The following is a 15,888-nucleotide window of genomic DNA, read 5'->3' as shown; positions in this document are numbered from 1 at the left end:
GTCATCAAGACTAGTATAGAACTTGGTTTTGCAGCTTTTTGTCGAGATACAACAGCTTTTTGCATAGATAAACATATTATGAACTTAAAAACCCTATTTGGCGGGTTCAGTTCTATGGGGCCTAGGTGAAATAATGGACCGATGTTAACTATTTTCAATAGGCTTCGTCTACAGTACCATAAAATATCATGTGCCAAATTTCATTGCATTATCTCCAAAATTGATACCTGTAGTTTGATTACAATGTTTACAAGCTCTATTCGGGGGTTCAGTTGTATGGGGGCTAGGTGAAATAATGGACCGATGTTAAGCATTTTCAATAGACTTCGTCTATGGTATAATAGAAGATCATGTGCCAAATTTTATTGAATTATCTCCAAAACTCTGAAGAAACCGATTCAGTTAGTAGTTTGTCTAATGTTCCTGCTAACATATCCCCGGCAAGTCCTCACTATGGAGGATTTTATGATGGTGACAACATATTCTTGGGTGCTTTTGCTCAATATGGTGTTCATGAATCAATCGTTGAAGAAGCCATGAGAAATGAATTTGGAGATAATGAAGAAGATAAAAGAGGGAGTACTGGTGTTGTTTTGGAAACTCCTCTTGCTGTAATTGATGTTTCGAGCGAATATTATGATAATATAGTTGATGAAAAAGATGCACTAGGTAAACAACTCAACAATATCAACACTGAAGTTAAATATGCCGCTGAAAATGCTAATAATAATGCTGATGAAACTAATACTATTGATATTAGAACTGAAGCCAACATAGACGATGTGTCTTCTACTATAGCTTGTGCAAAAGTGTGTATTAATACCAATAATGAAAATGTCGATAATGACAATGATGCTGACCGTAATAATGGCGACGATAAAATGACCTATGATGAAACTGGGGCTATCGATAAAAAAGGAAGTGCCGAATTAGCCGAAGATGTTACTAACGATACTGGTGACGAAACGTTATCTTACACAAACCAAGATAATAATCCAGCCGATGAAAAAGAGTATCTTGATGGAGATTTAGAATTGAAGAAAGCGAGCCGGAAGAAGAGAGCTAAGCTGTGGTTGTGGGTTCCTGGCTACTACTGCTACAAGTATAGGAAGAGGAAGTCATGCCAATGATTCTGTACCGGTTTATTATACATAAGTATTCATAAATTACTATATACATATTGAGACAAAATAATTATACATATATTTAGTATTTCCCCTGGCAGAATGTTCAAACATATTTGAACACAGTTTAAAATCTTATTTTGGTGCATGTGTTTGGTCATAAAAACTATTCGATTAGTTCACTTGAGTTACAAATAAATATTTATCGTTTAAGTTCTTTATGACCTTTAGTAATGATGAGAATGCTAGTACTAAGATGCACATTAACTCTCTTGTTTATGTAACGCATAGACATTATTAGAAATAGATCATATTCTTATCACTAGCGCACTTGAAAACCCACCCTTAAAAGGTAATATGAAATTGATAACATTGTATGCATAAAAAGAGTGCATGAGGTCTTATCTTAGTTCTAAGTTAGTTTTAAGATTTTGTTTAATAGTTCTTAAGTTTTTAGTTTTAAAAATAAATTTAGTGTTATTCAAGATTCGTAAGAGTGCTTTACAACCACTCGCAGTCTTGGAACATTCACCGGTAAATTTTGTATTTTTACTTAATACATTTTTTACAGTAGTTTTATTACAATGTTTACATGTAATAAAATGTTTTAGCCACCCCCGATGAAAGTACGCCATTTTTCCTTAAAAATGTTCAGATGAACAATCATAGAAAGGTTGTTAATGAATTTTTCGTTTTTTTGAATAGGCCTGACATTATATTTTTCGTTAAACCGGGAAACCACTGTATTTAAAAATTTTAAATTAATTTATACTTTTAATTGTCAATTACTTTATTTACCTTTGTCAAATTTAAACAAAAATCAAGTATGAATGTATAGTCGGGCGTAGCCGACCATATGATACCATACACCTGTCAGTATGTATGGGGATTATTTAAAAAATAAAGCATTTGGTTTGTTTTTTTTTAACTTTATTTCGGAGTATTTTTACTTTTATTTTATCAAAAAAAGAATTTTTTTAAAGAGGGCTCAAAGGGGAGTAGGGCAAAATATGGCCCTATCCTTAAAAATGTTGGTAGGGGGAGTTAAGTCTTCAATATTATTTATGTGGAATTTAAAAGTGTTATTAGAGTTTGTAAGTGAATTTCGACCTTTAAGTCATTTTCTGAAGGGGAGTTTGTATGGAGGATAGGATAAAATGAAGCCCGATCATTACAAAAATCGGTAGTGTAGTTCATTTAAAGTTCTATAAAACTAAGTTTTGTCGACTTTTGTTAACATAATAGATCATTTAAATTAATTATAAGCCAAAAGGCCCTATTTGGGGGTACGGTTGTATGGGGGCTAGTCGAAATAATGGACCGATTTTAACCATTTTCAATAGGCTTCGTCCTTGGGCCAAAAGAATCGTGTGTGCCAAATTTTATCTAATTATCTTCAAAATTGCGGCATGCACCTTGCGCACAAGGTTTACATGGACAGCCGGCCAGCCAGACGGACGGACATAGCTTAATCGACTCAGAAAATTATTCTAAGTCGATTGGTATACTTTAATGTGGGTATAGGACGAATATTTTTCTATGTTACAAACATCAGCACAAACCCAATATACCCCACTAAAGTGGTGTAGGGTATAAACATATAATGTACTAAAGATAACATACATACAACAACAAAGTCTTACTGAACAAACCAAGGCGAACAGACTATAGGGTGAAGTCATTTCTTTTTGCGGAGAATTCATAAATTTTTTCTATATGGGCATTTCCACCGAAAAGTCCACCGTGGCTCAAAAACTAAAAGTTATCAAGAATAAAATTTTAACTTCTATTATTATAGAAAAAGATTAAAATTTTATTAAATTTAAGACCCCAAAGTTTTTCTTAACCACTATGATGAGAAATCGGAATTAAAAATTACAATAATATTTCAGGCATATTTTTGCACCTTTAGTAGCATTTGCTTTTGATAGTTTTTATTATTTTAAAGCTAATATTTAAATGGACTTTTATATAAGCGGGGTTATCTATATATATAAAATTCTAACGTTACTGACTGACTGACTGACTAATTGACTGATTCATCATCGCACAGCCTAAACGGTTAGAGCTAAAGAGCTGAAATTTGGACAGGGGGTAGGTCTCCCACCAAATAGATCCACTAAGACGGGATTTTTGAAAATTCGAATGTTTAGGGGATAAAAAAGGGTAAAAACGGGTAAAATCGGTAACCTTATATCTCCTAAACTAGAAAAGATACAAAAATAGTTTAAAGCTTATCGTCGTTCATTTAAAAAATAAGCGGACAGGTGTCTGGTACTTTTTTCAATTTCGGCCCCTTTAGGGAATAAACGGGTAAAAACTGTATTTTTGTACTTTTTTTGCACCCTATGTATCTTTTAAACCAGTGAACATTCAAACAATATTTTTGACTCCTTCATAACTTGACGAAAAAATAAAAATATAAATTTAGTACTTTTTGGTTATTCGGATGTTTAAGGGTGTGAAAATTGTACCTATTTTTGGTACTTTTTTCATAAAACATTGATTTTGGTTTATTAACTTATACATATAAATACGTAATAACGGGCTCCCACTACGATGTTGCAACATTTTGGAATAGAATTTTTATTTCGTTAATGGGTAGAAAAAAAGTACCAAAAGGGGTAAAAACTGTAAATTTGATTTTATTCAAACACAATGATCCAATTTAGATAAAATTTTTAGATTTAGAAACACTAAATATGCTAATGAGGTGTTATTTGGAAACCCGGTACCAAGTGATATTTTTTGGTACTTTTTCATTCTCCATCTGGTACTTTTTTAGTTTTCTTTGATATTGAAATCGAAACATGAAATTAATAATAAAGAGACTTTTCGGTACTTTTTCGTTCTACACAGGTATTTTCTTGAGTTTTCTTTAAAATTAAACCTAGAAGCATGAAATTAAGCATGTAGAGCCCGGAGTAAGTGAGAATCTATAAAAGGGGACTTTTTGGTACTTTTTGAATTTTCTATAATATTGAACCTAGAAACATGAAATTAAGCATTTAGAGCACGTAGTAAATGAGAATCTATAAAAGCGGACTTTTTGGTACTTTTTCGTTCTACAAAAGGTACTTTTTGAGTTTTCTATAAAATTTAACCTAGAAAAATGAAATTAAGCATGTAGAGCCCGGAGTAAATGAGAATCTATAAAAGGGGACTTTTTGGTACTTTTTCGTTCTTCAAAAGGTACTTTTTGAATTTCCTATAATATTGAACCTAGAAACATGAAATTAAGTATGTAGAGCCCGGAGTAAATGAGAATCTATAAAAGGGGACTTTTTGGTACTTTTTCGTTCTTCAAAAGGTACTTTTGTGAATTTCCTATAATATTGAACCTAGAAACATGAAATTAAGTATGTAGAGCCCGGAGTAAATGAGAATCTTTAAAAGGGGACGTTTTGGTACTTTTTCGTACTTCGACTGGTACTTTTAGAATTTTCTATAATATTGAACCTAGAAACATGAAATTAAGTATGTAGCCCCGGAGTAAATGAGAATCTATAAAAGCGGACTTTTTGGTACTTTTTCTTTCTACAAAAGGTACTTTTTGAGTTTTCTATAAAATTTAACCTAGAAAAATGAAATTAAGCATGTAGAGCCCGGAGTAAATAAGAATCTATAAAAGGGGACTTTTTGGTACTTTTTCGTTCTTCAAAAGGTACTTTTTGAATTTCCTATAATATTGAACCTAGAAACATGAAATTAAGTATGTAGAGGATGGATTAAGTGAGAACCTATAAAAGGGGACTTTTGGTACTTTTTCGTTCTTCAAAAGGTACTTTTTGAGTTTTCTATTAAAGTTAACCTAGAAACATGAAATTAAGCATGTAGAGCCCGGAGTAAATGAGAATCTATAAAAGGAGACTTTTTGGTACTGTTTCGTTCTACAAAAGGTACTTTTTGAGTTTTTTATAAAAGTTAACCTAGAAACATGAAATTAAGTATGTAGAGCCCGGAGTAAATGAGAATCTATAAAAGGGGACTTTTCGTTCATCAAAAGGTACTTTTTGAATTTTTTATAATATTGAACCTTGAAACATGAAATTAAGTATGTAGAGCCTGGTTTAAGTGAGAACATATAAAAGGGGACTTTTTGAAACCTTTTCGTTCTTCAAAAGGTACTTTTTGGATTTTTGTATAATATTGAACCTAGAAACGTGAAATAAGCATGTAGAGCCCGGATTAAGTGAGGACCTATAAAAGGGGACTTTTTGGTACTTTTCCGTTCTTTAAAAGGTACATTTTGAATTTTCTATAATATTGAACCTAGAAACATGAAATTAAACGTTTAGAGCCTGGATTAAGTGAAAATCTATAAAAGGGCACTTTTTGGTACTTTTTCGTTCTTCAAAAGGTACTTTTTGTGTTTTTTTATAATATTGATCCTAGAAACATGAAATTAAATAGGTCCTTTGGTACTTTTTCGTACTTCACTGGTACTGGTACTTTTAGAGCTTTCTAAAATATTGAATATATAAACATAAATTAAACACGCAGTATCCCAATTGAACGAAAATTGAAAAAGCATACTCTGGTACTTTTTTGTTCTTTTACTAATACTTTTCGAATTTCTTATAATATTGAACCTAAAAACATTAAATTGAACATGTAGCTTCCTGATTGTATAAAAATCTTTATGCGATTTTTTTGGTTTCTGGTTGAAAATTAAACATGTGTCATCCTGATCTCTAAAAGGGGAATTTTTGATATTGCAGATATATATATACATTTACAATAATGATATTTATTTTATTCCATTACGATGAGGGTAGCGAAGCACACTGGGTATAGCTAGTTTTTTATAAAATTGCAAAGTCTGTCACGTCACGTCACATTACATAAATTTTTTTCAAGTGCAACCTTCGAATTGTGAAATATTATTATTTAAAAAGATGTGATATTTATGAAATTTAATCATTTAGGTAATAGTTATAATTTTTTAGTTGATAAGTGGAATAAAAAGCACAGAAATTCAACAAATGATATTTATAAGAAATCTAGGAAAAAAGTGATTTTCGGATCGGCTTTATATAGGCGTTATGACCGATTATTGTATTATCATCAGAAGGGTCAGTAGTTGTACATTTGAAAGTTTTTTGTGTGTTTGTATTATCAGGATGGCGAAATTTTAGTTATATATCCAAGTTTATGGGTATATCAAATGTGGGCTTTGTTTGGAAGCTATGCCTAATCATGGACCAATTAAAAAAAAAAAAAAATTAGGATAAACGATTTTTGTGTATGTCAAAATTATTTGTGTTGAATTTTATGGTGATATAAGCATTTTTAAAAGTTTTATGTTAATTAATGTTAATTCTTATATTATTCTTATATGGGAGCTATTTAACCTAAAATTTTATTAAATAGTCGAAATATTTCTCCGATTCCAAAAACTTTTAACAATGTCCATCCAAAATAAATCTATGGACTAATTAATTTTCAATAAGATTGCAAATTTCATCATTGGAAATTTTTGTCACATCACGTCATGTCACGTCACACATAACGGCTTGTACAAAAAAATCTGAAATCAATTTTAAGTTAAAAGCTGAAAAACAATCAATAAATATTCCAAATTTATTTAAGATTTTTCAATTTCTTCTTCCAACCAGTTATAGAGCTATTGAAGCCCTATATAAAAATACAAGAATTTTTAAAAATATATATGTATATATATTTTCAATCTCTTTAAAACGTGCGTGTGGAAAATACCATTTTTAAATTAAATATTTTTTTATTAAATATTGATTTTTTATATTATTTAAACATATTTAATTATTTTTACATACTTTATTAACGTTTTACGTTGCGTAGCTGTCAATCGCAGTTCAACGCAAAGTATTGTATTGTTCAATTCAAAATCAAGTTGTATATTGTACCTACTAAAGTGTAGTAACAGTGATTGTAAACAAATCTTTGCAGCATGTCATAAGTTTATGTTCTCAATGAAAAAAAATATTTATCAAAACAAAAATATATGTATATAACAGTGACAAGCCCCTCGCGAAGGGTAGTCATCTTGACGCGATGCGAGGGCTTATGTGTGTTGACTCATGCAGGCCGTGCTGGTAGGGCCACCCATGCCAGAAGGGCTCATGACGAGCACATACAAATTTACCAGATCACATAAGTTCGTTATAAAGAGGTTTAACTGTACATTGAATCTTTGTGCTTATTATAAATTGATTAGTATTTTACATCGAACCTTATTTTAAATTTTATAAAGGGTTAGAAATATAACAGTGGAGTTGTTAATGTTACTTATACATAAGAATATGTGGGTTGATGAGTGGCGAAACTTTTATGATATTTCTTTTTTACAATTGGGATTTAAGTAGCGCAATCAAAAACTAAATATTATAAATGTATGCACATCTACATACATACATATTGAAACTACACAAAACTAAATACTTGCTGATGTTGCATGCACTTTCTTTTTTGGTTTTACTGCTTTCATTTTAGGTTTGTTTTGTGTTATCGCAGCAAACAACGAAACCATCCATTGTCGTCGGAGCAACGTACAGGAGAACATCATCCGCTGGTAACAACACTAGCAACTGGGGTATTGGTAGTTCAGTTTTATCGGAAATTCCAAACCTCTGAGGCGGAAATAGAAACTTGTGTTATAATGTTAAATATATTCATTGTTTTCTTGTTGGCTTTTATTTTTGTTTTTTTATTATTTATTTTATTTTTTAACTATTAAGGCGTGTTCCATTGAATCGATTTGAAATTTCATCCAGCAAAAGCGTTAAAATTAAACAAGTTTACGAGTGCCAGCCAACTGCCAGCATTTTTTTGATTTTCATTTCAATTTTTCATTATTTTTATTTGGGTCAATGAGACATAATAGTGAGTGAATTTTATTTGCCAAAAGTGTAGTTTTTGTGACCTCATACAAACAACTGAGGCAAACTGTATGGGAGAGGAAACGTAAAATAAATAAAAGAGTTTTTATTAGTCGTTAAAGTAATGCCATTAAATACTTCAAAAATAAAAAGTTAAACGTCATTTAATCTTTGCCACAATCATTCATAAAAAAATTTAGCACATAAAATTAAATTTGTTGTAGATGATGATACACTGTCTGGTTGCAAATCCATGGGTCGTTGATATTCAATAAGTTTAATTTATATTTTTGTGCCCCGTTTGTATAGGTAAGAAAAAATGTTTTCCCTAAAATGGAAGTTTAGTTGATTAAAAAAAAAAATTATAAGATTTTCCATGAAATCATTCTCCTGTTTTCTCTTTACATCCCTCCCTGTGGATCCGAGCCTAAGCTAACTGACTTCGGCCCTACATGCTTAATGTAATGTTTCTCTTTTGAGAAACAAGAAGTAAGAGTGTTATATTCGGCTATGCCGAATCTTATATACCCACCATCAAATCTCATTTGACTTGAATAAAACTTACTTATGTCGATCTTCATGTATGTACTCGTATTTTTAGGCCAGTTATAAGCGTTAAAGTAATTTTCTAAAGGGAACCTTATATAAGGGGGTAAGGGTCAATTATGGGTCAATCCTCATAAAATTTGGTAGACAAAATTTGGTTCGTATTAAATTTATTTGTGTCGAATTTCACCTCTACACTCGTATTTTTAAGTCATTAATGAACGTTGCAGTCATTTTCTGAAGGGAACCTTATATGGGTGGTAGGGTCAATCATGGACCGATCCTCTTAAAATTTTTAGATAGATTTTGACTCGTGTGAAACTTACTTATGTCGAATTTCATATACTAGTATTTTTAAGCCAGTAATGAACGTGAAAGTCATTTTCTGAAGGGGAAAAGGGTCAATTATGGACCGATCCTATAAGAAATATCTATGTGAAATTGCAACCTTCTAGGTCTTTCCTTTAGGACTCTATCATGCTTTCAACAGACAGACGGACAGATATGGCTAGATCGTCTTAGAATTTAATGAGGACCCAGAATATATATACTTTTGTGGGTCTATGACCAATATTTCGAAGTGTTACAAACGGAATGACAAAATCAATATACCACCACCTTTTTTGATGGTGGGTATAAAAAAGTATTTTTTGAAAAACGACGGGTTCTTAATACATAATTTCATTCTAGGTTCAATATTATAGAAAATTATCAAAGTACCTTTGGAAGAACAAAAAAGTGCCAAAAATCCGCCTTTTATGGGTTTTCACTTATTCCGGGCTCCACATACTTAATTTTATGTTTCTAGCGAATAACAACATGTTAGTGTTGCTCTTGCTCTGCTTTTTTATTAACAATAAAAAAATTTACCATATGGTTATGTGTTTTGTTTGTTTCCAATTGCTTTCTGAGCATGAATAACAAATTTAAATTTTTGATAAAGTTTTCAGAAGTTCTCTCGGTTTTTTGCTCATATCTCCGGTATTTATGGACGATTGCTGATATTAAGTAGCGATCTTTCCGAAAGCATTATTGAAGATTCGGATCTTAAAACACCAACCAAAACATAAACCAAATAAGAATTATATCAATACATATTAGTTTATTCCAAGACATAAAAATAAAACTCAAACAAAAACATTTAAATCTCTCTGTTAAATTTTACGACATTAACATCCCCCCCACCCCCATATAAGATCTCTTATAAAACACTTGAACGCTCATTACTGTATTAAAAATACTAGTACATAGATGTAAGTAAGTTAGTTTGAAAGAGGATGTACATACCTACATTAAATCTGAACGTCAGGAAGTACAACTAAGCCAGAATCTCTTAAGAACATCATTCTAATGTTTATATTAATTTCGATTAATAAAATTCAGCATATATCAAATAAATGAGAAGACCTTCCAAAAATTACTTTAATTTTATGGCAAAAAATTTGATGGTGGGTAGATTCGGCCTGGCCGAGTTTAATACTCTTACTTGTTATTTTTTATTATCCATGTTTGTTTTTTCCAAGTGGTGGACAACCTGTCATCCCTCAGCTTAAGTGACTCTAAGCACTCGGTAGAAAAAACTGGAAAAAATTCAACAAACAGAAGGACGGCTTGATTGTCTTAGAACTTAATAAGGACCCGATCTTATATACTTTTGTAGGTCTATGAGAAATATTTCGATGTGTTACGAACAGAATAATAAAATCAATATACCTTTTCTCACGGTTTGTATAAAAACCAATATATGTTGCACTTAGCTATTTTTATATACCACAAAACATTTCTATGCAATATCAGGATACCTTCCATTCATCTCTTTTAAACAATGCTCTTCAACGTATATACGTAGATATATACGATTGTATGTATTTTTTATATATGGCTGTGTGTAGTATATTTAAAGAGATGGATGATTTTTCTGTAAACTTCCGGTCAAACAAATTTTCACATCATGTTTAAATAATGGCAAACATGTACACGAGGTCAAACAGTTGATGTTGATAAAACTTTTAGCAGCTCGTTTTAATTTGAAACATTAAATAAATGACCACTAACAGAATGAGCCTTGTAATCGTCAGAATCAATGTATTCGTATCAATTTGTTTTTCTTGGAGAGACACCCATATTTAGAAGTATAAAATTAAATGTAGTACATATTTTCTTTTTATTAATTTACTTTTTCTAAATATTTAAGAAAATAAAGTAACTATTTTTGGCAGTTTTGCATTTTTATTTTCAACCCTGTTATGTTATTTCTAATAAATCACGATAATTTTAATTTTTTAGATAATAATACATACATATTAATTTACAAAAAAATTTAAAATAATTTTGGAAATAAAATTGGGGAAAAACCGGGCACCAGATGGACAAATGACGCAAAATGGGCAAAATTACTCTTTTTGTGCCATTTTATGATTTTTATAGACTCAGAAATATGTATACAGTGTATACATAAATTTATTTATTTATTTTTTATACAAACATTGAATGAATAAAAATAAAGATGATGATAAACACAATGGATTGGGATCATTGGGATCATGTATTTAAAATTTACAAAATGTGTTATCTAACCAATACACCGGCGTATAGAGAGGCAGATAAAAAAACTCACCACTATGCACACACTAATGGTACTTTTTCAATGAAATTGCAATGAAAAAAATATTTGGCTATTTTCAATATTGAAGATTAAATTGCACTACTATAAATTGGGAATGTTTATAAGCAAAATATAAGCAATTGCCATAAGAATGATAATATCTTCCCATAGAACGAACAATTAAAAAAATTGTACAAAAAAAGTATCAAATTAGAATAATCTAATTTACTTTCATTGTTATGCATTCTAGAAAATTATTTAGGGTGTATGTTGTTTTTGTAAATTATGCTCTTGTTTTTGAAGTTGTGTTTTTGTCTCTTCAAATTGCGTTTGCAATTTCTGAAATTTATTTATTTTTTTATACAAACATTGAATGATGATAAATACAATGGATTAGGATCATGTATTTAAAATTTACAAAATGTGTTATCTAAACCATACACCGGCGTATATAGAGGCAGATAAAAAAATCACCACTATGCACACTATATTGAAAATAGCCAAAAAATATTTGGCTATTTTTAATATTGAAGATTAAATTGCGCTACTATAAATTGGGAATATTTATAAGCAAAATTTAATCAATGGACATAAGAATTATAATTTTTTTCCATAGAAAGAACATTTAAAATAAAAATGTACAAAAAAGTATCATATTAGAATAATCTAATTTACTTGCATTGTTATGCATTCTAGAAAATTATATAGGGTGTATGTTGTTTTTGTAAACTATGCTCTTGTTTTTGAAGTTGTGTTTTTGTTTCTTCAAATTGCGTTTGCAATTTCTGAAACAAACCGGCATTAACCTACTTTGTTGAATGCTGCCAAGCAACCACAGGGTATACAGAGACGTCACGAGCAAAAAGCCATTTTCCTCTCTTTCGCACAAAACGAATTCAATGATTTTTTTAGCTGTATTTTATATACCTCTTCTCACCAAACAATTTCAAAATCAAACAAAAGCTGATTTTAGACTTTTTCAAATGTCAAAAGTGACATCTCTGTATACTTTGTGAAGCAACTAAATAAAATATTTGTATTTTTGACACTCTTCTTGAGAAGTTCGTGTGCGTTCGTGCTGTATACATGTAAACTGCCGAAAATCTTCGTGTTCAGAACAATACTAACACCGACGTCTGGTAAACACATATGTATTTTTTTATTTATTTAACAATATTCAATAACCTAGCCTATAGGCCATAAGCGGTTACAAATTTTTACTTCACATTTCGAAAACCCACCCTAAAAAAAAACACAGGTTAAAAAGTGAATTCTGTATTTACTACAAAAAAAATTCCTATTGACTTACACTAAATTGGGGGAAGAAAGTGAGCCAGAGGTTCAATATGATCAAGTTAAATCAAAGACAGTATTGGATTGTAAGAATATCAAACCGACTACTATCTCAGAAGTGAGGTTTACATCATTTGGGCACGAGGCTACCCTTTCAGTAAAATATTTTTATATTGGGTTTGTGCTGATGTTTGTAACATAGAAAAATATTCGTCCTATACCCACCTTAAAGTATACCAATCGGCTTAGAATCATTTTCTGAGTCGATTAAGCTATGTCCGTCAGTCTGGCTGGCTGTCCATGTAAACCTTGTGCGCAAGGTACAGGCCGCAATTTTGAAGATAATTAGATGAAATTTGGCACACATGCTTCTTTTGGCGAAGCCTATTGAAAATGGTTAAAATCGGTCCATTATTTCGACTAGCCCCCATACAACCGTTCCCCCCAAATAGGGCCTTTTGGCTTATAATTAATTTAAATGATCTATTATGTTAACAAAAGTCGACAAAACTTAGTTTTATAGAACTTTAAATGACACTACCGATTTTTGTAATGATCGGGCTTCATTTGATCCTATCCCCCTTCAGAAAATGACTTAAAGGTCAAAATTCACTTACAAACACTAATAACACTTTTAAATTCTACATAAATAATATTGAAGAAGACTTAACTCCCCTACCAACATTTTTAAGGATAGGGCCATATTTTGCCCTACTCCCCTTTGAACCCTCTTGTAAAAAAATTCTTTTTTTGCCAAAATAAAAGTAAAAATACTCCGAAATAAAGTTAAAAAACAAACCAAATGCTTTATTTTTTTAAATAATCCCCATTTTTAACATACATACTGACAGGTGTAGGGTATCATATGGTCGGCTACGCCCGACTATACATTCATACTTGTTAAATTTTGGTATTGTTCGTAGTTATTTCATACAATCAATAACATAAATTATTCTTGTAAATATGATTTGTAGGCAATTGTGTACGTTGAATGCCTTATAAGAGATCATGTATTGGTTCTAATACTAATCGATATTATTATTTATTGTAAAGAAGTTTTGATTTTTACATTTGTGTAGAAACCATTACAGATATAATGACAGTATAATAAGTTCTCTGAGTACAATAAGTGGCAGTAGCCGTACTGCCATCGACAAATTTGGCACTGGCAGTACAATGTATGGCAGTAGAACATCTTTATATATCTATAGCCAGGATCGGCAGACATATACTACTACATTTTGCACTTGTACAAGTGAAAGAGCGAAAAAACAAGAAATGAGAAATTATACTCTCATCTCCACAAAAATGCATGTATGGAAAACTGATATTTAGAAATAATATTAATGTAACACAAAACTAATATTTTTTAGTTTAAAAGTAGCAAATATTTTTTGCCCTGTTTTGCACATATTTATTTTAAATATTAGAATATATGTATATAAAAACACAAATTTGAGCTTTTTAACTATATTTGCAATTAAATATATACATATTAAAGGTAAAAATTAAACAAAAGTACATTAAATTTTGGTTAATTATTATAATTTGCAAATTACGTTGAAAGAAAAAACCATTTAAAAAGTTAATAATTCTAAAAACTATTAAATGTGTAGATACAACAATAATTAGTATTATCCATCCCTTTATTAATATACTTTCGTTCATTTTCATTGCAAAGCAAGAAACGAGCGACAACACAACCATCTTTTATGACAGCTCAAATGAGACTGAATTGTGTTTTCTATGCGTGTGAGTAATCTGTGTAAATTTAGTAACGGCCAAAAAACACTGTGTATAGGAGTTGCCGATCGTGGATCTATAGTCTTTGATTTTATTCTTCTTCAGCAGCCACACACACAAGCAGCGGCCATTTTATGTTTTTCAACTCAGCTGAACTGAACATAACGACTGAACAGTTAAAACAGATTTGCATGTGCTGCTTAGACCTGGTCCACATTAGGAAACTTTTATTGAGAAACTTTTTCTTAACTCTCTTTTGAAGTTTCAGAAAGTTTCCACATAGAAACTTTTGTTTCAAAAACTACGCGTAAATTGCATTGATTTGTTGTTATTCGAATGAGAAGAATAACAAAACAAAACAGGTTTCCGAGTACGAGAAACTCCGTACCGCGAGAGAAATGAATGATATTCTTTCTCTTTCTCTCTTACGCAAAATCAAAAGTTTCCCAAAAAAAGTTTCCTAGTGTGGGCCGGCACTAACGTATTGTTTAAGGACCAAACACATATGTTCAATTCACAATCGATGTTGTAGCGTTGTATGTCAGCAGCTGCTACAATAGTCATAACAATGTTGTTGGTTTTTTTATGCAAAAGCTCTATACAACTCCTGCGACAATTTTGCATATGTTTTTCGAATGTTGTAAGAAAGTTTAGTGTTACCAATTGTTTATTATTCAGCATATAAAGAATAAATTCAAATGATTTAGCATAAAAAACGATAAAGTGGTAACACTGAAACAAAAACAAACAGCTGTATACCAAAACAAAAAAAAAATAAAATTGTATTAAAAACAGTTTATTTATTAGTTTAAAATGTGGAATAAAGATAATAAAAGAATTGCAAATTTAAAGAAATTAATTTGGTTCATTTTGCATATTTAATTAATTTAATATTTTTTTGATTTTTTTATCGCTTGACACTGTTAGGTAAGGTTAGCGGGCTGTCCCTTGCAGTTCGCATTAGGGGCACACTTGGGTCCATGTTGTGATCCCTTTGTGGTACCTGAAAAGAGAAAGAAAACGGTCGGCGTATTATTACACTTCGACCCATCTACTCTGGTTTCCTATCCAAACCATTTTGTCGCACGAATAAAGAAGTCTATCATTCGGATGTCAGTCTCAGATAGATCCGTTAAATCGTGCATGACATTAGCTCCTAGCAGATTCGATATATGCTCCGCTAGGGCAGGACACTGACAGAGGAAGTGAACAGTACTCTCTCCTCTTCGTCTTGACAGCTCCTGCAGAAGTCATTACTAGGAAGGTCTAGTCTTCCAGCATGGAGCCCAAAAGGCCAGTAGCCAGTCACCACTGCAATCAAGTTTCGAAGATTTGCTCTCGGAAACTGAATTAGGACTCGTGATCTTCGTGGGTCATACGACGGCCACATGATCCTCGCCAGTCTACAGGTAGCCTCAGTCGACCATCTGTATTGCGCAAGCTCGTGGAGTTTTTCGCGAATCGAGCGCTTGCAGCTTGAAAGCGGAATGCCAACGAAATTGTCGGTGTACTCTGTCGCTAGTGAGGAACCCACTTTCGCAAGAGAGTCCGCGATGGTATTACCAGGTATCTGTCGATGACCTGGAATCCAATACAGTCCCACTGTGGAATGTTTCGCCATCTCGTTTAGAGATGCCCGGCATTCTAGGACCAAGTGTGATGTTGTATAAACACCACTTATAGCCCTTAGGGCAGCCTGACTGTCGGTATAAATTCGAAT

The 15,888-nt window shown here is 31.5% G+C and overlaps 1 protein-coding gene across 4 annotated transcripts in view; it reads right to left on the bottom strand.

The window, feature by feature from the left end:
* The window catches only part of LOC111687833 (serine-rich adhesin for platelets), a 240,311-nt gene that overhangs the window by 75,490 nt on the left and 148,933 nt on the right, over positions 1–15,888 (bottom strand). The window lies entirely within an intron of this gene.

The sequence above is a fragment of the Lucilia cuprina genome, chromosome X (assembly GCF_022045245.1).
Source record: "Lucilia cuprina isolate Lc7/37 chromosome X, ASM2204524v1, whole genome shotgun sequence".
NCBI classification, from domain to species: Eukaryota; Metazoa; Arthropoda; class Insecta; order Diptera; family Calliphoridae; genus Lucilia; species Lucilia cuprina.
Note: the sequence above shows the minus strand (reverse complement) of the source record. Positions and strands in the feature narration are given on the sequence as shown.